Source organism: Harpia harpyja, chromosome 20 (assembly GCF_026419915.1).
Source record: "Harpia harpyja isolate bHarHar1 chromosome 20, bHarHar1 primary haplotype, whole genome shotgun sequence".
Taxonomy (NCBI): domain Eukaryota; kingdom Metazoa; phylum Chordata; class Aves; order Accipitriformes; family Accipitridae; genus Harpia; species Harpia harpyja.
This window is the reverse complement of record NC_068959.1, coordinates 21,598,690-21,618,370: the sequence shown is the minus strand read 5'-3', so window position 1 is coordinate 21,618,370 and position 19,681 is coordinate 21,598,690. Positions and strand designations below refer to the sequence as shown.

General features: G+C 60.7%; 1 long non-coding RNA gene across 1 annotated transcript; it reads right to left on the bottom strand.

Annotated features, from left to right (window-relative positions):
• Nucleotides 1–12,583: 12,583 nt before the first annotated feature.
• On the bottom strand, nucleotides 12,584–17,251 carry LOC128134437 (uncharacterized). Its single transcript, XR_008232746.1, has 2 exons — nucleotides 16,738–17,251; nucleotides 12,584–12,912 (listed from the first exon to the last, which is right to left on the bottom strand). It is a non-coding gene; the product is annotated as an uncharacterized LOC128134437 (long non-coding RNA).
• Between the last annotated feature and the right edge of the window lie 2,430 nt (nucleotides 17,252–19,681).

The following is a 19,681-nucleotide window of genomic DNA, read 5'->3' as shown; positions in this document are numbered from 1 at the left end:
GCTTAAGCATAAAGCACTTGGAAACCTCTCTGGCCTGAAAGCATGGGGAAGAGGGGCAGCCAAGGCTTGCGCAGGAGAGCGGGAGGGAGCAAGCGCAGCGCAAGCATCACTGCTGGAGGTGGCTGAAAGGAGGGATCAGGCAGGAGGGAACCTCCCGGATGCTCAGCATGGGCCAGAGCAAAGCTCGCCTGCTAGCCACGCTCTCTGCAACGTGCTTTTTGGGGTGAGTTCTGGGGTGTCCAGCACTTCAATGGCCAGCACCCTCTGTATCCCTCAGGACTTTGCCTCCCGCATGTGTCCAAGCCTGACCAAGGGCACACCGATGAAGTCAAATAGCCGAGGGCACATGGAGGAGAGCATCCGGGCAGGATCACAGCATCTCCTGTGGCCTTCAGATCTGCAAACCTCTGTGTCTCTACCCACTTTGACCTTGACATCCACCGTCAGCAGGGTGTGGTACCTCTCCATCCTCTCCCTTGTGTGAGACTCATGAAGGTCTCAGCCATCAACACCAGGCAAGGGCAGGAGAATTAGTCTGGCTGAATGTGACTCCACAATCGCCAAAAAAACCCAACCCCATCCACAGGCTCTCCAGACCCTCCATAACCCTACTTGAAAGCGACTGGCCAGAGCTGACCCCAACACCTCCATCTGAGCAGCCTCACACTGTTCCCCAAGCCAGGGAGGACCATTTGTCACCCTTATGGCATCTGGGGTGCATCGATGGGGCAAGGTCCGTTCCTGTATCCACCCCCACTGCTGGGTGACTTTCCCGATGCCCAGCCTGAAATTCCCACTTGCTCTTCTGAACCTGGTTTCCATCTGCATGGCCAGCCGGCAGCCCCCTCCTGCCCAGGCAGGCCTGCCCTGCCTTTCCTGGCCATAAAAACAACGGGGCAGTGGAAATATTTCGGAAACACCTTTTACAGTTCTCTAGACAGGGCTGCAGTTAACCCCTAAAGGAGCTGGCTGCCATCAGGAAAAACAATTTCATTCCAGCCAAATTATTTCACAGGAAAAGGCTGATTTTGGTGCCATTTTTAACGCAGATGACTTCAGCATCATTCCCTTGGACTCTGCCATCTTTTCCTGTTCTCATGTTCTGCAGCAACCCGGTGCTCTGGCATTATCTGGATCAAACGTTTTCCCTTGCTCCACATTCAGCAGTTTTAGTTCCTCGGGGTTTCTCTGTCGAACTGCCCTGTTTGCCGGACTGTGCTGCTCCGTCACGGCTCCGGTTCGGGAGCCCTGCTGAAACCCAGCCCCTGCAACCGCCCTCCAGCTATTTTCGAAGGCACCTACAGAACATTAGGTCACAGCGATTAAAATAGCAGATTCTGGTCCGAATCCGGGTGATGAGCACATTTTGTCCAGCCCTTGCCTAGGTCCCAAGCATCCGAGCTCCTCCCGGCCAGGAGCACTGGCACAGCTCAGAGCAGGTACACCAGCCAGCCGGCGGGTGCCGGTGCCACCCGACCGTGGGCTAGCTCATGACACCTTTTGCTCTCAAGAGCACTTCCTCTCCACTTCAGACCCACTTGAAAAGTCCAGCGCCCGGTCAGGATGAGACCCCCCGCAGTCAGCTGGGGACCTCCACTGGAGTCCAGGCACAGCGGGACGGGAGGGACACAGCCCACAGTGGGGCAAACGGGAGGGTTTGGGGCTCAGACACCCCTGGGGAGGTCCTGGGGTCCTTTTGCTCTGCACGAACCGCACAGATGATGTCTGAGAGGGGTGAAGCCGGTAGGCTCGGCCCATCGCAGCTCCTCGTGTTGCTCGGGCACCAGTGGCGCTGACCTCCAACGCGTCCCAGCCCCCTCAGCTGCTCCTGGAGACGGCAGCGCCGGGACGTGACATTCCCTTCATTTTATCTTCACACATGGGCAGTTCTCAACAAGTGCTTCACTCTGCCCGCAGCAAAGGCCAAACTCTTCCACCACCTGGCACGTAAGCTGGGACGGGGGCAACGCCGGGCTGAGAACGCATGTGTCCCACAAGCAGCCAGGAAAAGGGGCACCCGGTCCCTAGCACCTGGCTCGAGCCCACCAGCAAGGTCCCCAGGAAGGGACAAATGCTGCCTGGAGGTGGAAACCAGGTTCCTTCAAGCAATGCCCTGGCTGTGGGGTCAGATTTATAGGTCCCAGAACAGCTGGGTCCTCATCCCAGGAGTGGTGCTTCGGTGCTGCTTTGGCCACAGCACGCTCCTGGGCCAGTCTGGGGATGGGCACAGAGACTGTCCCGGTGAGGACCCTATCTACACGTGGCACCAGCAGGTTGTACAAGCTGCCCTGAGCTCTCCAGGCATGAATGACCTCCTGGAAGGGGACCACTGTGTGCCCTAGCAGATGCTCCACGGTGATCTGGCTGCTGACACTCGCTCCAGTTCACAGATGATCCCAAATACCCCTCTCTGATACGGTCCTGAGGAGGATATCATCTCTGTCCCCTGCTCCCCCCCCCCCCGCTAGACCATCTCCTCATGCTCACATTGGTGTCCTGGGAGCCTTTCCACTAATCGCTCCCCCTTCCTGAGGGCTCAGCATCCTCAACGGGTGCTTCAGAGGCAATCAAAAATTGCTATTTTTTGCCTCTGGGAAAATTCAGCAGCAATTCAGAAAAGAGCCTGGGATTCGGGCCATCTGCATTCGACATCAGTTACCACCATGTCACACATGGCTTGACTGAGTCCCTAAATCATCCCGTGCCTCAGTTTCCCACCTTTATAAAACTAACTTCCTTTAGTTGTCCCACTCCTTATCCTCCCTTTGCAAACCCTTTGGGGCAAAAGCTGCTTCTCTTCATGGGGACTGGCAGCATCCTTGCTGCAGAAATGAAACCTTCGAACATCCCACTGTAGTGGGGCAATCTGTCCGCATTTGAGAAATGGTCCTACCCTCATCCAGAGTGAGGGCTGGGCTTCCCTCATTCAATTGCTTGGCACTGCAATTTGCTTTCCCCTTTTAAAAATGCACAGACTGGGGGTTTCCAGCAGCTGATTTGGGAAAGGGGCTCAGCGAGGAGGCAAGGGATGGAGAGGGTATCCCCCAGGGCTCGGCTGTCCAGGAATTAGGAGAAAAGGCACCACCACCAGCCAGGCTGGAGCTGCAGGGGTGGCAGGTGCCCAGGGGGTCTGGTGGGACTGGTGGCCTTTGGATAGTTGGGGTTATTCCCCAGCATCTCAGTCACTCGGGAATCCAGGAGAGGGTTTGCAAGGCACTGAGTCGCTCCAGGCCTTCAAAAAAACTCAGTATTTCCCCTGGTGGATCTGTGCCTTTATAAATGGCAGGGCCAGATGATGTGAGGACAGTCTCTGTAGCCCTCATGAATGCTGCTTCCAGTTTCATTTCCTTCCCTTTCCAGCCTCAGCTAAAAACCATCTCCTCCCACCTCCTCCGTGGCCCCTTCCAGTGCCCACAGCTCATGGAGCCTGGACACACGGTTCCTCAGAGAGCCCCTGTAGCAAGGGCAGAGCAAGACAATGGGTGCTCAGGGTTCATGGGAGCTGCCTGAGGGTGTTCATACTGCTCAGCTTCCAAAGGGACACCAGACACGAAAGGACCTCCATGCCCAAGAGAGCATCTCCCATTTCTTCCCCTGCACCTGTATGAGGTGAGGGGGAGATGCCAGGGCTCTGCATGACGGGCAGCACCCCCCCCATCAGGAGTCCCAGGGCGGGATGCCCAAACGAGCGCTGTGGACTTTGCACCCTGTAGCCGGGCTCACTGCTAGCTCCAGGCTCAGGAGCCCTGGCCCCGTCGGACCTCATGTTGCTTCCCCAAAATTCCATACACACACACTTTGGAAAGGGCAAAGGTCTCAGCTCCAGCTGAGACACAGGGAGGTTTGACATGTCCTGATGGGATGTGTCAGGGAAGATGGGAAATGATCTGCCCTCCCTGAAACTGGGAGCAAAGTGGGGAACCACCCCCTAAATTTGGTGAATCCCAGATCTCACCTCCCATCGCTGGTGGTCTGAGACCTGGAGGCCCCACAGGGAGGGATCGGCAGGTTTCCATGGCAAAGGGCTTCCCCGCAGCAAAGCCTTCCTTTCCCAGAAGCCGATCTCCAAGGGCACCAGTGGCCTGTCCCCACTGTAGGGACATCCTGGCTGCGTGGGGGGAGGCAGAGGCAGAGTCCCCTGTCCCCCGTGGAACAGGGATGGAGGAACCGGCAGAGTTGCCATGGAGATTTTCTCCCTAGCAGATGCTCTGGGCAGGTGCAAGAAGAGGCTCTGCCCCCCTCGCTGTGCGGCACAATGCCAGCCGGATCCTGCAGAAACAGGAAGCCTCTGCAACCGCCTGCTTGCCAGCCCAACGGCCACCACCACTGCCACCACTGCCACCGGCCTCCTGGTGAGCAGGCAGGGGCAGCCGGGCCCCCCCGCCGGCATCAGTGCAGGGAAACTGAGTCACCTGCCAAAGCTACCCCAAGGTCCCGGCTTCACCTCCCCTGGCCGCAGCCACATGTGATGATGGCACATCTGGGGTGCTCCGACCCACCCTTGGGACCCGCCAGCCCCCCTCGCTCTCTGCTTTGGCTGTCGCCCATCGCTTTCTCGCTGAGAAGACTGGTTGCACACAGCACTTACCCAATAGACTGTATGATCTATAGGGGTCCCCCCGCGCTGCCGCAGTGCTGGCATGGTCCCTCACGGGCAATCAACCTAAGCCAGCCTCTCCAGCCTGCCCCCAGGACTGGAGGGGCACTGCTGGCCTCGGGGAGCGGCATGGGGCATCCCAGCAGGAGATGGGTGATACCAGCCCAGGGTTGAGGTCCATTGGTGGGGACAGGTGCTCCACGGCTCTGAACCCATCCTGGGAGCCCCCAGATGCCCACCTTTCCTGCTGGTCCCAACACTTCTCCCTGTCCCTGTCCCTCCAGCTACTCACTGCTCCTTAAAACCATCCTCTGAAGTTCTCAGTGCGGCAGCATTAGATACTCAAAAGTCCTCCTTCCCCGGCTTTGTCACAAAGGATGCCTCGAAAAACACATCATCGGTGCTCTCATCTTAACGTACAGTTGAAGCGCAGCTCCTCCAGTGGGACTTTTATTAGGAGCTTATTTCAAATCAGGCTCTGGCCAGCCTTGTTTTTCAACTGTTTGCGTTGCCGGTTGTAAAGCGGTTGAGGCGAGCAGCGGGAGGGTTTCGAAAGCGTTACCCACACAATCAAAAGCTGCTCTATTAAGTCAGCGGCGAGCGTTTCCGTGGTAAGCTAAAGTCGCCGGTTTGTGTACCTAGCGCAAAGGCTGCGTTTCAAAACATGCTAGGGTCGCTCTCCCGCTTGCGCCGAGAACCGAGGAGGAGATAATGGAGGCAGTGTTTGGACATATTTCGGCGCTATCGCGGAAATAACGCAAGCCGGCAATCCTCCTGCAGCTGCACGACAGCCACAGCACCCTACCGGCGCCACGGGCACTTGGGGGGGACCGCTGGGATAAAGCCAGGAGAAGCCTCCGGCTCCGAGGGTCGGTCCCCTTCCCAAAATCCCAAAGGAATTAAGGGCGGTGGGGTACTGCTGAGCCCGTCCTGGCAGCCCAGGGACGGCAGACCTGTTGCTGCTGCACCCAGTTAACCGTGGGCGGTGGGTGGCACTTGCACCCTTAGGACAGGCTCTTGGGGTGGCAGCGCTGGGCAGGTGCAGGAGCAGTCCCTCACGGGTGCTAAGGGGACAGAGCTGTGGTGTTGGTGTCCCTGGGGGCACACGTGCACCTTCCCAGGGGTCTGCTGGCACAGGGAGCAAGTGTGAAGGGCAGCAGGGTGCAGGGTAGGGACCTGGCACAGTGTCACACTGGGTGGCAGGGTGGGGTGCTGGGGTGGGACTGGAGAAGGGGAGTGCAGCGTGGGAGTAGTGGTGTAGGGTGCTGATGTAGGGTGATGCTGCGGGACGGTGGTGCAGTGTACGGCAGCAGTGCGGTGCCTGGTGCAGCAGTGCCCACTGTGATGCCCGCTGCGGTGCAGCACCCAGTGCGATGCGGTGGTTATGCCCGGTGTGGTTACACTTGGTGCAGCGCAGCCTGGTGCAGTGCCTGCCGCAGTGATGCCCAGTGTGGTGCCCAGTGTGGTACCCAGTGCCATGGTGCCCAGTGCAGTGCCCGGTGTGGCAATGCCCATTGTGGTGCTCAGCACGGCACTGCCCAGTTTGGTGCTGGTGTGGTGCCGCCTGGCACTGTGCCTGGGTTCAGTGCCCGGTTTGGTGCCTGGTGCGGTGGTACCCGGTTTGGTGCTGCCCAGCACGGTGCCCAGTTAGGTTTTGTGCCTGGTTAAGTGTCTGGTCCGGTGCTGCCTGGTTCAGTGCCAGCACGGTTCTGCCTGATGGGGTGCCTGGTTGGGTGCCTGGCAGGATGGTGCCCAGCCTGATGCCCTGTTCAGTGCCTGCTTCAGCAGTGCCAGGTTTGGCGCCTGGTTCGGTGCGTGGCCCAGCGCCGCCTGCTGCAGTGCCTGGTTCTTTGCCTGGTTTGATGCCCGATCTGGTGCCCAGTGCAGTATGCGGTGCAGCAGCGCCCGGTGCAGTGCTGCCCAGCCTGGTGCCCACGTCTTTGCCCGGTTCTGTACCCGCTTCAAGTGCCCGCTGCAGCAGTGCCTGGTCCGATACCCGGTTCTGCGCCTGGTTCCGTGCCCGCTCCGGTGCCCGGTTGTTTGCCCAGTCCGGTACCCGGTCGGCTACCCGGTGCCATGCCCAGCCTGGTGCCCTCTTGGGTGCCCGCTTGAGCGCCCGGCGCCGCGCCCAGCCCGCTGCCCGCCGGGGTGCCCGGTCGTCGGCCGCCCGCTCCTGCGCTGCCGGCCCGGCGGTGCGGCTCCGCGGCGCGGCGCGGTCCAGGCCGGTTCTTCGGGGCAGCGCGGCGCGGGCGGCGCGCCAGGCGGGGTGTGCGGTGCCACCGGCGGGGCTCCCCGGGCCGCCGCCGCCGCCGCCGCCTGACATTGGCTGGAAAGTGGAGCAGCGCGGCGGGGACGGTCGATGCGGATCGATCGCGGCGCGGGCGGCACCGCGGCGCGGCACCCCGGTTCCCCCCCACCACCCCCCCCTCCCGGTGTCGTCGTCCCGTCCCCCCGTCCCCCCGTGTCCCCCCCGGTGTCCCCGCTCGGCATCGCCCCGCAGCCCGCCGGGGGCTCCCCGGGGCGCGCCCGCCCGCGTCCTTCCCCCGGCGCCCCCGCGGAAGGGACCGCCCGAAGGGCGCGGGGGGGGGGTCAGCGGGAAGCCGCCCCCGCCGCCCGGGGGGATGCGCGGCCCCCGGGACCGGGCGGGGGAGGAACGCCAAGAGCCCAGCCCCGGGGATGTCCTGCCAGGCCCGGGAGGACCCGCCTGGGCGGCGGGGGGGGGGGGGGTGGGAGGGAAGGGGGGGGGCCCCCGGGACTCCGGGAGCCGGCAGCGGGTTTTGCTGGGGTGATGCTGCCCTGTCACCGTGTCCTTGTGTCCCAGTGGGACGCAGACAGATGGGATCAGCCCCGTACCCCAAACCCAGCCTGGGCCACCCCCATGTCCTCCCCCCGGCAGAAGGCACCGGTTGGGACATTTCGCTTGGGGGTCTCTCCCTCCCCCCAATTCACAGAGCCGTTTCAGATGCGGCAGCAGGATCCGGCCCTCCCGCTGGTCTCCTTCCATAACGCTGGGCCTCGCAGCTCCTCGCAGGTGTCTCCACCGCCAGGTACAAAGAGCTCCACGACCGGCCACCAGCGCTGGGACAAGGACCGGAGCAGTTGTACCCATGCAGACCCCCACGCTCGCCCCAACCCTGCCAGCTCTGAGCATCTGCCGTCCCCAGAGCTGGCGAGGGCTTCGCTCCGGCTGCTGCTTTCAGGCTGCTGCACAGGGGACGTTGCCCAAAGTTTCCTTCCTGGCAGCAGGGAAACCTTTTTTAATATAGGAAACCAAAGAGGCTGGCTCACAGTGCACATGCGCCACGGCCAGCGCAGCCCAGCTCACCGCTTGCAACCGCCCGGGAGGGATGGCTGTGTCTCTGCCCTTTATCTTTCCCAGCCAGTGCCGGATTTGCAAGGCCACGAACACGGCGGCGGTGTAAAACGACAGCGTCGGACATCGTAGCAGCATCTCCCTGTCTGCCTCGGGGTGGGGGGATGCGCTGAAATCGTGCGGTGCAGGATGACGGTTGTCCCCCAGCGCTGGAGCAGGGAGAGCTACTTTTTCCGAGAGTGCCTTTAATTAATGGCAGAAGGAGCTGACGGGGTGGCTTGGCAGTGCTTAGGAAGGGTTTTAGCCTGGGAGCTGGCAGTTCCCCACGGACACCTCCTCCCCTGCGCAGGCAGCCCCTGGCCACTGCCTGATCTGAAGTCACTGGGTGACGGCAGGACCAAAGTTTCACCAGGTTTTGCTCTTGTTTTACAGTGATTTTAATAATAATGCTGAAGGATCCTCTTGCAGCAGGCACCCTGGGGGAGACTGATCATCCGCTGGATGGGGTGGGGCGGGGGGCCGGGGGAGGCGGCATTTGAAATCAAGGGACTGAACACACTTGGGAAGAAAGAAAAAATCTGCTGAATAAAATGATAAATCACATTCCTGGGTTGGGTCTCCTTCACTTTTTGCCCCCGTGGCATTAGCAGGCAGGCTGGGGAGGAAGTCACACCGTATCTACAGCGCTTTGCATTAGGGGGGTCATAGGCCCATCTTCCCCTAATTTTTTTTTTTAAAAAGGAAGAGAAAAATCCCTTTATTTGGCAACTCCTGCATGAATCAGGTTAGAATTTCACAGCTATTTAACACCTGGTTACAGCTGTTGCAGCAGAACCGATGATACTCCATGTTCCCCCGCTTCACATCACGGGATCTTGCCCCTTCCCACAGGCAGGGATGAGCCTTATTTATTTCTCCTTTATCAGGCAGGGATTTAAGGCAGGAGAGGCTTTGCAGGACTTTGGCGGGGGGGTTCCCCTGGCCCTGCCTGGCAGGGTGAAGCCCCAGCTCTCCCCCCAGCTCGCACCCAGTGCCGCCGCTAACCCCATCCAGCTGCCATTACGGTCGGGTGGGAATCGACTCAAGTCCTTAAACCCCAAGAGTTAATCAAAGTGCTTTGAATATGTAAATGCTGAGTATTGTTTATCATTGCCTAGAGCTGATACAGCAGTTTTCCTGCTCAAAGCCCTGTTCAGATGGTAGCTCATGAAAATTCACAACAGCCTCGCAAATAGGTGATGGGTATTATTACCCCCTGTCTTCCAAATGAGCAAACGGAGGAAAAGCCATCGAGTGATGTTCCCTGTGGCAGCAGGAATCAGCGACGGAGGCCAGTGCAGTGCTCGGGAGGAGATGGTGGTCTGCCCCACCGGGTGTAAATCAGCGCTCTCCCCTGCACCGCTTGCCTCATTTCTTCCGGCCGAACATTTGTCCCTCGCTGCCCAACCTCCAGACGGCGTTTGGTAATGCAGCCAGCAATAGCTGGGTGTGATGCTCACTTAAATATACACACTGCAGGCTTCGGGCAGATAAATCTGCGCAGGCAAAATGCAATTTTCCATGAGGCTCTTCTGCAAGGCCTCCAGCAACAAGCGCTCTATAAATTAATAAAACAACACACTTGACCAGGAACATGCAGCATATGCGGGGGTCCAGAGGAGCGAGGGCAAGCGAGAGGACCGCACAGCCCGTGGGGAGCCCAATGCCTGCGGAGGTGGATCACTGAGTTGGCAGGGGTCCCCGGGCACCTGCACCCTCAGCAGGCAGGGCAGGGGCAGGCAGCCCCAGGGCTGGCTTTCTGCCCTCGCCGGGATGGAGGGGTAAGGCATGGACTCCTCCGTTACTCAGGTCCCCCCAGTAAGGGCACTGTAGAGGGGACCATGGGGCTGGAGACCTCAGCTGAATTCAAACCCATCGGTATCACTGGGGTTCATCCCACGGTGCTTCCCACCAGGTTCCCGCAGGTGAAGCCGTTGACGCCAACGCCTGGAAGAGTTTTTGCCGTCAACCAGAGCCGGGTGCCTCTGCGGCTGAGAAGATGCCCCAGTTTTGGGTTCCCCTTGTGCAGGGCAGCCGACCCTGGAGGTCCAGGGCAGCCTCCTGCATCATGAGCTGTGCCTGCAGCAGAGCTGCCAACCTCAGGGGAGGCTGGGGGACAGCTGGGAGCAGGACGTGTCTCAGCCAGCCAAATTTAATCCTCCTACGTTAGCAAGGCTTAAAATAGGCTCCCTGCAGCATCGATGAGGGTGGTGGAGTTGGCCTACTCCAGCCCTCCCAAGTATTTTGGGGAAGCAGGGATGGCTGTATTGCAGACAAGCACAGCTGGGAGAAACTGCGCCGTGCTGCTAGGATGTCCTTTGCTGAAGCCATCCAGGGAATTAAACACACCTTATGGCACCTTCCCCCTTCTAACCTCCCACCAACACGGGCTCCTCCTCTCAGGGTGCCACCTCCTCCCTTGCCGTTCCTCTGCAGCCCTCTCCCGCTGTCTCCTGTGGTTGGAGGATTCCCGTCCCGGCTCATTTTTCCCTGCACCTCATTGAAACGATCCCTTTTGGTCAAGCCCAGCTCACGGTTTGGTCTCAGTCCACCCTCCATTGGCTGCTGCCCCCAGAAGTTGCCATCCTGAGAAGTGGTTGCCCACGTCACGACCCCGCTCACGGCATTTCAGCGGCTCTTGGGGGTAGCTGCCCTGGGGGACAGGCTCCTCCGTGGGCAGAAAGCCACACAGGTGGCCCCACCGGTGCGAGGTGGCAGGCTCCTGCTCCTTGTGGTGGAAGGAAAGAGAACCCCTTGAAGGAAGGCAGATGTGGTGACACACTCAAGGAGCCGAGCTGGCAACTCTGAAGACAAAGGTATTACCAAGCGGTCATCTTGTAGAGGGACTCTCTCCATGTCCCAAGCATGCTGGATGTCTTCTCAGTGCTGGATGTCTTAACGCAAAATGCAAGCCCCGGGACCGCTGCAGGGCCAGCTCCAGCTGTTGACCACCATCCCATGGTGAGGAGCACCCAGGCTTCCCTGGGCTTCTGGCTTTGCTTCCAAAGCAGCCAGAGAGACGTTCCTTGGGCAGAGCTGAGATTTTTTTGGTTACCAGCAAGCAGGCTGTGCTTCCTCAGAGGTGCTCCCGTCCCCTTGGGAATGGGTATCAGCACTCATGGGCCAATGGAAGAGTCTGTCATTGGCCATCACTTTCAATCAGGGAAACAGCTGGTGCTGAACAGGAGGGGAAGAATGGACAGGTGGATGTATGTGGATGTATAGAAGAACAGATTGAGATCAGCAATGTGCCCCCCTCTGTGGGACATACACATATCATCCCAGCACGTACCCGATGATCTGGAAGATATCTCCTGCTGCAGCCCTGCAGAGGTGGAGCTCTGCCCCCCGCCAAGGCAGAAGGTCCGTTGGGAGCCAGGATCCAAGGCCAGAAAATCTGAAAATGCTGGAGTGGGACCCTGTTCCCTTGGGCAGGTTCCAGCACCTCCCTGGGTAGGGCAGGACCATGGCTCCAGAAGAAAGGGCTCCTGCCTGCACCTCGCCCCCCCAGGACCCCACCCTGGGCTGTGGAGGGATGCAGAGGCTTAGTCTATGTGTTGGTGGCTCCTGGGGACTAAGCTCAAGTGGGGTTTGTGGGCTACTGGGAGAGTCCTGCTCCTAGCCCGGCGGCTGCATTGGCAATGCCTGTGGTCACCGGTAGAGCTCGGTCACCAGAGCTTGGTCCAGCCCCGAGGGCTCTGCCTTCCTCCTGCCCAGCTCCCTGCCTGGATGCTGCCTTTCCATCCCCTCCTGGGCCAGAAGCTCCCCTCGGGCTCTGTCCTCCCTGCCTTGCCCCACTCCTGCCTTCCCACGGCGCCCAGAGCCCAGGGATTTAAAGAAGCCGTTTTCCTGTTTCTCCTTCCTCTGTGCAGACTCTGTGGGCCCACGCACCAGCTGGGCCCCCCACCATGCTACTCCCACCGCCCCTGCTGTGCTCCTGCCTGCACAGCCTGTGTGGCTGCCTGACGCCTTCCAGGCTTCACCTGGCGGGGCCGAGCCATGCTCGGGAAGGCAGCGAGCACAGGAGAGGCGGGAGAAGCCTCATCTCCCTTTTTGGTGGAGCTCCCCGTGAGCTGCCCCTCTTCCCAGTGAGCCACCTGTGAACCGTGCAGGACCATCACTACTGTGGGCATCCCCCCCCCGGGGCATCGGGCATCCCCCCGGGGCATCCTCTCTGGGGCATCCACTGCTCAGCTGAGCCCCCCTGCCCTGGGCTTTCCCTTGGCTCTTTGCAGGAGCAAAAATTCCTCAGGAAAGGGTGCAGGGGCAGATCCCCGTGTTCTCCTGAGCTTTGCTGGGCTACCCCAGCCAGCCAAGCAGCGAGCCAGGACCATCATGGGGTTGCCTCCCAGCCGGTAGACACCCCAGTGCTTGCCACTTTGCAAGGCCTTGCTTTTTCCTCCACGTCCCTGAAGGAGGCTTCTAGACTGTTAAACTCGTTACTCACACGCAACCCAATTGCACCCGCTCACGTGTGCATCCATCTCCACCGGGACACCACAGTCCTGCGGCAGCAGCAGAGAAGACCTGCCTATGCTGCTCTGTCTGCTCGGTGTCTCCGGTGTCGCTGAGTGGACACGGCTGGCTCTAAAAGAAAACAAAAAACCCAATAAAAGCCCCTGATTGTGCATATATGTATGTGGAGGAAGGATTTTATTACTGAGAAGTGGCAGCACATCCATTGTTCAAGCTGGCGGGGATGGCTAGCAGGCAGCCAGGCTGAGCACCACGCCAAGCAGTGGCAGATCTGCTCCTCACCAACTGCACAACCTCGGTGGTGTCCATTCATCTGTCCCTCCTCCGTCCCCCTGCCCCAGCCCCGAGGGGCTCGCACAGCTCCACGCATGGACCATCGCCCCGTTTCTCATGGATCTGAAGGCCGTTATCAGGCAATGAGGAAGGAAAAGGAGTCTGCAGGAGCTAGAAGAAGGTGGTGAGGGAAGCCAAGGGATGCAGGAGCAACCTGGACCATGGAAAAAAGGAAAAGAGCGAGGGTTTCTCCCTAGCAGCAATAAAGAAGAGGTGATCGGGGCATTAACGCATTGCTAAGGAGAACCGGTGATGGTGGATATTCACATTTGTGCTCAGAAACCCCGCTGGGACAGGACAGTTGCTATCCCAGGATGATGCCAAAACACCACCATCCCCACAGGCACCAGGAAGACTTCCTCTGGACACAGGTACCAGCAGCAGCCCCTCAGGTGGCGGCTGCCGGCACACAGGGAGCGCGTGGGATGCCCAGAGGCACCTCGAAATCCACTGCATGCTGATGGCGTGGGAAAAAATGAGCATTTTGCCAGTATTTTGAAGGAGGCCGTGGGACATCCTTGTTTGCGACTTTGATAAATGCAAAATGGGAAGAAGAATGAGTGGGGCCCTGTTCAATCAAGAGGGGAAGGAGAGCTGTGTGGTTTATGCCAGTCCAAATACACAAACTAGGTCTTGTCCGATCCCGAGGAAATCATGTTCTGCTGGAGCCGATGCGCGGCCTGGTAGCAGGAAGACTGCTGCCAGGACGGGCTTCCGCAAGACTTCCTCTCTCATGGCCCTTCGTTAGGGAATTAGGACGTAACGAGACGAATGCAGCGGAGAGGAAACGAACGCCAGGGGAGCCGCTGCTGGAGGAGTTTCGGGGGCTCTGCCCTGGCCCCGTTTGCTCTCATTAGGGAGGTGGAAGGAAACACAGGCAGACTGTGGCAGGCGACCCACAGCTTGGGGAAAGCGTGACAGCGCGGGTGCCCGGAGCAGCCCTGCACCCCCGGGAGGGTGCCCAGCCAAGGGGCCAAGCCAGCCCCAGCCATGGAGGGACTGAGCTGTGAGGCTGGTGGCGGAAAAGGCGAGCGAGCGTGGAGCTGGGGGTGCAGCGGGAGGGGGGACAACGGGCAGCACCGCTTGAGCTTGCAGGGTCCACGCCGGTGCAACGGAGGGTCGACTAAAGAGGTGACGACCTTGGCACAGGGCATCGGGCAGGTGCCACCGGCTAGACCTGCATGGGGCCATCTCCAGCACCCGTCCCAGCCGTGGGCACCAGCAGGAGTGGTGGGGCTGAGCCCCAAAGAGGATGGGCTGGAGCCCATGGGGGTGGATGGGCTGGAGCCCGTGTGGGTTGCTCAGAGCCCCTCGCCTGGCCCCAGAGCCGTCCTCCCACCCCAGCCGGCTGAAGGGGGGCTGCAGGATGTTGCTCTATCCAACCCCCCCCGGGAAAGCCTGGCCTTTGCCCTTCTGGGCTCCAGCCTGGATGCGGCCCCAGCTGCGTGCCAGCTCCAGCTCAAGCACGCTGACAACTGGCTGGGGAAAATGCTGAAATAGCCCCAGCAGCTCTCCCTGGGGGTACCCTGGCCCCGCTGCCCCCAGTCTCCTGGGATCAGGGAGGCTGAATCCTCCCCATGACACTCCTCCAGCCCAGTCTCCAGTGCTCCAGGCCCCACTGGTCTTTCCAAGCCGAGCAAGGGGAAACACCTGCCCTCCAAACCCGGATCCCCGTGTCCTCCCCAGGCAGGGGCAGGATGGGCAGCAGGGACGGCGCTTTCAGTCCTTCGTTATTTTTAATTGCTCTTTCCCAGAAAGGCTGGTGTAGGCTTCGAAAGCCGCTTCCAGCTGGGAGTTTGGAAAGCTGGTTCCAGTTAGGCGCCCGGCGCTCGCCGCGCTCTGAGCTGTTATTTTTAGAAGGGCTGAAGGCGACGGCCCCGCTCCCCAGGCTGCCGCTCAGCTCTGGCCACGGCTCACGGTAGCCAGCACCTCACCGGACCCTTGGCTGGGGATGTCTCGGCGGCGTGATTTTACGACCGCCTTTTTTCTGGTGCTTTTTTGGTGGGGGGGGACTTTCATCTCCCCACATCAAGCTGTGCAGCCAGGAAGACCAAAGGCGGAGGATGTGAGCAGTGGTCATCCCTAAAGGGCCGGGGCGCAGAGCAACGTCTTCTGGTTTTAATTAAAAACCATCCGCTGGCAAAGTTTGAAGGCATGAGCGGTGCCTGGGCTAGGGCAAGGCCAGCGGGGAACGGCTCCGGGGAGCGACTGGCACCAGGGCTGCCGGCTGCCTGAAGCACTACCAGGACCTCCTGCCCCACGCCTGCCCTCATCCCTTCCTCTGCTCCCTCCTGCTTCGTTCCCTCTCCCCAGGGACCCTCCAGAGCCACTGCTCTGCCGTCCCCTGATCACCCCATCGATGGCCGTGCCCCCATGGGGAGCCATCCCAGCCTCGCTGAGGTGCCCCTGGGCTGCCCAGCTCAGGGGGGCAGAGGGCTGGCTCTGCCCCTCAGCTGCCCAGCCGCAGGCAGAGCTCCCACCCCGCACCCAGAGCAGGGCACCCCAGGGGTCCGCCCGCTCCCAGCCCCCTGCCATGGGCCCTATCCCCCCACTGTGACCCCCATCCCTCTGCCATGGTGCTCATCACTGTGACCCCCCACCCCAAACCTCTTCCATGAGGCTCATCCCATCACTGTGACCCCCAACCCTCTCCTGTAGGGCTCCCCCCTCTGCCACAACCCCCAGCCCTCTGCTGTGGGGCTCACCCATCCACCCCACGCCCCAACCCAGAGCCACGCTCACTTCGCCCTGGCGGAGATTTTTATCCTCGCAGCCCAACCACCCCCCCTCGAGACCGGCTCGGCGTCTCCTCGCAATAGCCTCCTCTAATCAGCTATATTATCTTCGCCCCCATTATTCATGTGCTCGCTGCTGTCGGCCCTCCCAGCCCTGCTGCCCCCCGTGCTGCCCGGGCGCGGGGGCTCATCCCACCACCCTCCGCCTCCCGCAGCAGCCACCTCCATCCTTCCTTCCCACCCTCCGGCCAGACTGTCCCCCCCTGGCCAGCACCCGGCACCCCCTGCTCGCCGGGCCACGGCCAGCTGGCTTTGCCTGCATTTCAGCTTCAGCCTCCCCCTAGGATTCCTAAATCTGATAACGGAGGGGGGGGGGGGGGTGTGCTGCTTTCAAAGGAGCAGGGTTGACCTTTGCCGCTGCAATGAGAGCCGCATGGAGGAAAAAAATTGGCTGCGGCGAGAGAGGGGGAGCGAGCGAGCTGCTGTGGTTTTACAATCCCTAAATAACGCCGGGAGCTGAGCTGTAAACACATGGCGGTATTGCCTGAGCGTGTCCATTCCCCCCCTGCTTGAAACCCAGCTTGGAAAATACTACGACCTTAAGGAAAAAAAAGAAAAGAAAACAGCTTTCTCGCAAAAAAAAAAAAAAAAAAAAGAAATCTCCTGAATTATTTAGCAAACGGTTCCAATACGATGGCTAATTCTGCTGGCAGACGCCGGCTGCCGGAGCCTGGCGTTTGGAGATGACTATCGGCGAGGGCCGGCGCGGCGGGTGCTGGCGGTGGGAGCCGGGTGGTCCCAGCCCAGGGCAGCTCCCGCCAGCCGGGGGGACCCACAGGCGCCGCGGCAGTTAAGGGAAGAGCAAGGGTCCCTGCCTGATTTTCACCCTGCCTGCTCGCTTTTTCACATCCCCTCTTGCTGCCGGCTGGCTGGGGCAGAGGACAGAGCCACCCCACCCAGCAGAAGGGGAGATGTTCACGACACAGCCTCTCTCCTCCGCTCATCCCCCCCCCCGCGACACACAGACCCGGAGAGGAAAACCCCAGTGGGGAGAGCTGCCGGGCAGTACAGCCGCGCTTCTCCATCACCTGCAAAAAGTCACAGCCCGAATGCTCCCTTCCCCAGCAGCCCCCAGCCCAAGGTGGGCAGCCCGAAAGGTCACGTCTCCCCGGCCAAAGCCCCACCGCCGGCTCCCCTGCAGCTTCCCAGCAGCCAGGGAGGGCTGCCACCCCTTTCCGTCTCACCTGTTTCTTCCCAATTTTTTTTTTCAGAAGCAACTAACACTTTTCTTTGAAGAGCAACAGATGAACGGGACCCTCCCAGTGCCTTTTATGATGTTAAATTTATTGCCTCGCTTCGCAATTGCCATTTTAATGATGAACACTCCCGTGGCTTTAATGCATCTCGAGTGCTGGCATTAAAAAAAGAAGCGGGGGGGGACGACACGTTGTCTCCGGTCTTCTGGAGGAGAATGAACTCCAGCCCATTTCCTGGTCCTTGCATAAACTTTTGCCAAATAGATAATGTGTTTTATAATTTCGTGGCGGCGCGGTGCTCTGTTGGGTAAGGGAGGCCCTCTGCTGGCACCGGGCTGGCCAGGGAGCCCAGTCCCGAGAGCCTGCTGGGGAACCACCACAGAGACACCAAGCCTGGGGAGACACCTCCAGCAAGTGGTACCTGGAGAACCAAGCCTGGAGAACCACCTCCAGCAAGCCGTGCCTGGAGAACCAAGCCTGGAAAACCACCGCCAGCAAGCCATGACTGGAGACCCGAGCCAGGAGAGCCATACCCTTGGACCCAAGCTTGGAGAGCCATGTCCAGCATGCCAGGCCCAAGGAACTGAGCCTGGAGAGCTCACAGAGGTCAGCACAGGGAACTGAGCCCAAGGAAAGGAGCCTGGGAAATCCAGTCTGGAGAACTGAGCTCAGCAAGCAGAGCCTGGGGGACTGAGCCCACGGAGTCACAGAGACCTGGACCTGGAGAGACATGCATGGCCAGACCAGCCTGGAGACCCAAGCCTGGAGGGCCATGCCTGGGCAGACGAGCCCATCCCCCGTCCTGCTTCATCCAAAGGTGAGCCCTATCCCTGCTGCCTGTGCTGGTCCACTGACAAGGTCAGTGGCTGTGCTCGGTGCTGTGCAAAGCCAACAGGAGCATCCCAGCCCTTCCCCTGCAGCTGCCGCGGGGTTGGGGAAAGACCCCATGCATGTGCCCTGGGGGGACAGCTGGGTGGGATCGCATGGGGATGGCTGGGATGCTGGGGGGGAGCAATGGCAGCTTCGCCGTGTGGGGGGGATAGAGCTGCGACAGCTCCTACCTCGTCCTAGATGGGCCCGGTGGCCATTCCCCCTCCGCTGGGCACAGAGCCCAGGGGTGACAGCCCCTGCGCTGGGAGCCCCCATGTTCCTGCTCGCCTCTCCGGGAGGGCGTCATGTCCCTGGCTGGGGGAACACGCTCCCTGCCAGGGGACAAGGACAGGCCCGGTGCTAGCGATGGGCAGCACCGGCCAGCCGCGGCGTGGGGCCAGCCGTGCACACCCACACCGGGGGACTTCAACTGAGGACGTGTGCTTTTGTCAGCAGATGCTTCTTTATTTTTTTTTAACGGTGCCTGAATCTTGGCCTGCGTTATCAGGGAGGTATTAAATTGCTGTGGGAAGCAACACCGGCGGGGAGGAAAAGCCATCATGTGCTCTTACCTCTTCCCACAAGGTCGAGCCAGGCAGCCCCGGGGGACGACGTGTTTGCCGCGTCCTTCCTGTAACGAGGATCACATGTCAGAGCCGAACGAAGCCTTGAGAAAATTAAACCTGTGAGCTCACTGCCTTCCTGAGCGCAGGCGCCAGCCATCCCTGTGGTCCCCGAGTCTGGCCTGCCAGCTGGGGTGACCAGGCAGCGGTGCCAGCACCAGGACGGATGCCTTCCTACCTGGGGGACGGCAGCAGTCCCCCGCCCGGTGTGCCTGCAGCTGGTGTGGGTGTGGGACGGAGGAGCTTTGAACCCCGGCGTGCATCACTGGGTGATGGTGAAGGACCTTCCCCTGGAAGAAGCTGTCAGCCCTGGCAGGACACAGCCAGCGAAGTCCCCTGAAGGCCTTCAGCCAGATCTCCTCCCGGGACCCAAGTTCTTGCTTGGGCAAAGGGACGGACAGACGGGTCCAGCTCTGATTGGGACAGACATGTGGGCAGCCACGTCTTGTCCTTGCCAGGGCTGTTCCCCACATTTGGAAATGGCCAGGCACATGGGTTGGGTTTCTTCCAGGGCAAGGTGAGTCCTTCTTCATTGTTCCTCTGTGACACAAGGGACGGACAATGGACTGAGTCAGCAAGAGAAATGCAACACTGTCCCCAGCAGAGCCCATGGGGTGGGGGGGTGTCACTTGGACAGTGCCCAGGGACCCCAACCAAGGACCTCAAGCAGCCCACACCGCTCAGTGATCTGGGACCAGCACCGAGGAAAGGGCAGGCACCATGAGCAACGCTGGCTGGGGAAGCCAAGAGGGGCCAATGCCACGAGTGTGGGAGCTGGGGACAGCCAGGAATCAGCCAAGCCGGCAAGAGGACCAAGGAGAGGACCAAGAGAGGACCAAGAGAGGACCATCCGTGGGGCATGGCTGGAAAAAACCCTGGGGCTGAGCCGGACCTGTTCCCAGGGCACCCACCGCTCTTCCAGCTTTGCTTGCACTCTCCAGCTCGGGGAGCAGAAATGCAGCTCAGCCCCCGTTTCCCCCTCCAGCCACTTGCTCCTTCATCACCCTCTTCCTCCTTGCACCAACCCAGCTCTGCCCCTTGTCTCTGTCCCATCCCAGCCGGCTGGGAAGTGCCCGGGCTGGTGTTTCACGGCCACACTGGGCATCCCCACGGGGGACAGGGTTTCAATGCACCCGTCAGCACAGCCCTGGGGCACAGCCGGCCCCCCGCGCATCCCACCCCAGCTTCACCCGTGACCAGGGACCTGACAATCAGTGCACACACACACCCCAAACCCCCTCTCCCTGCCATCATGGGGACCCACGCGTGCCCAGGCTCAGCAGCCGCCTCCGAGCCCTCCCTGGGGCCATGGGGCCGCATCCAGCCCCAGCCCCTTGGCAGAGCCCTGCCTGGGTAGTGCCTCCAGCCCAGAAGCAGGCGGCTGAGGGGCAGCAGCAGGCAGGCAGGAGGCATGCAGGGATGCTCCGGCAGCTGCCGCC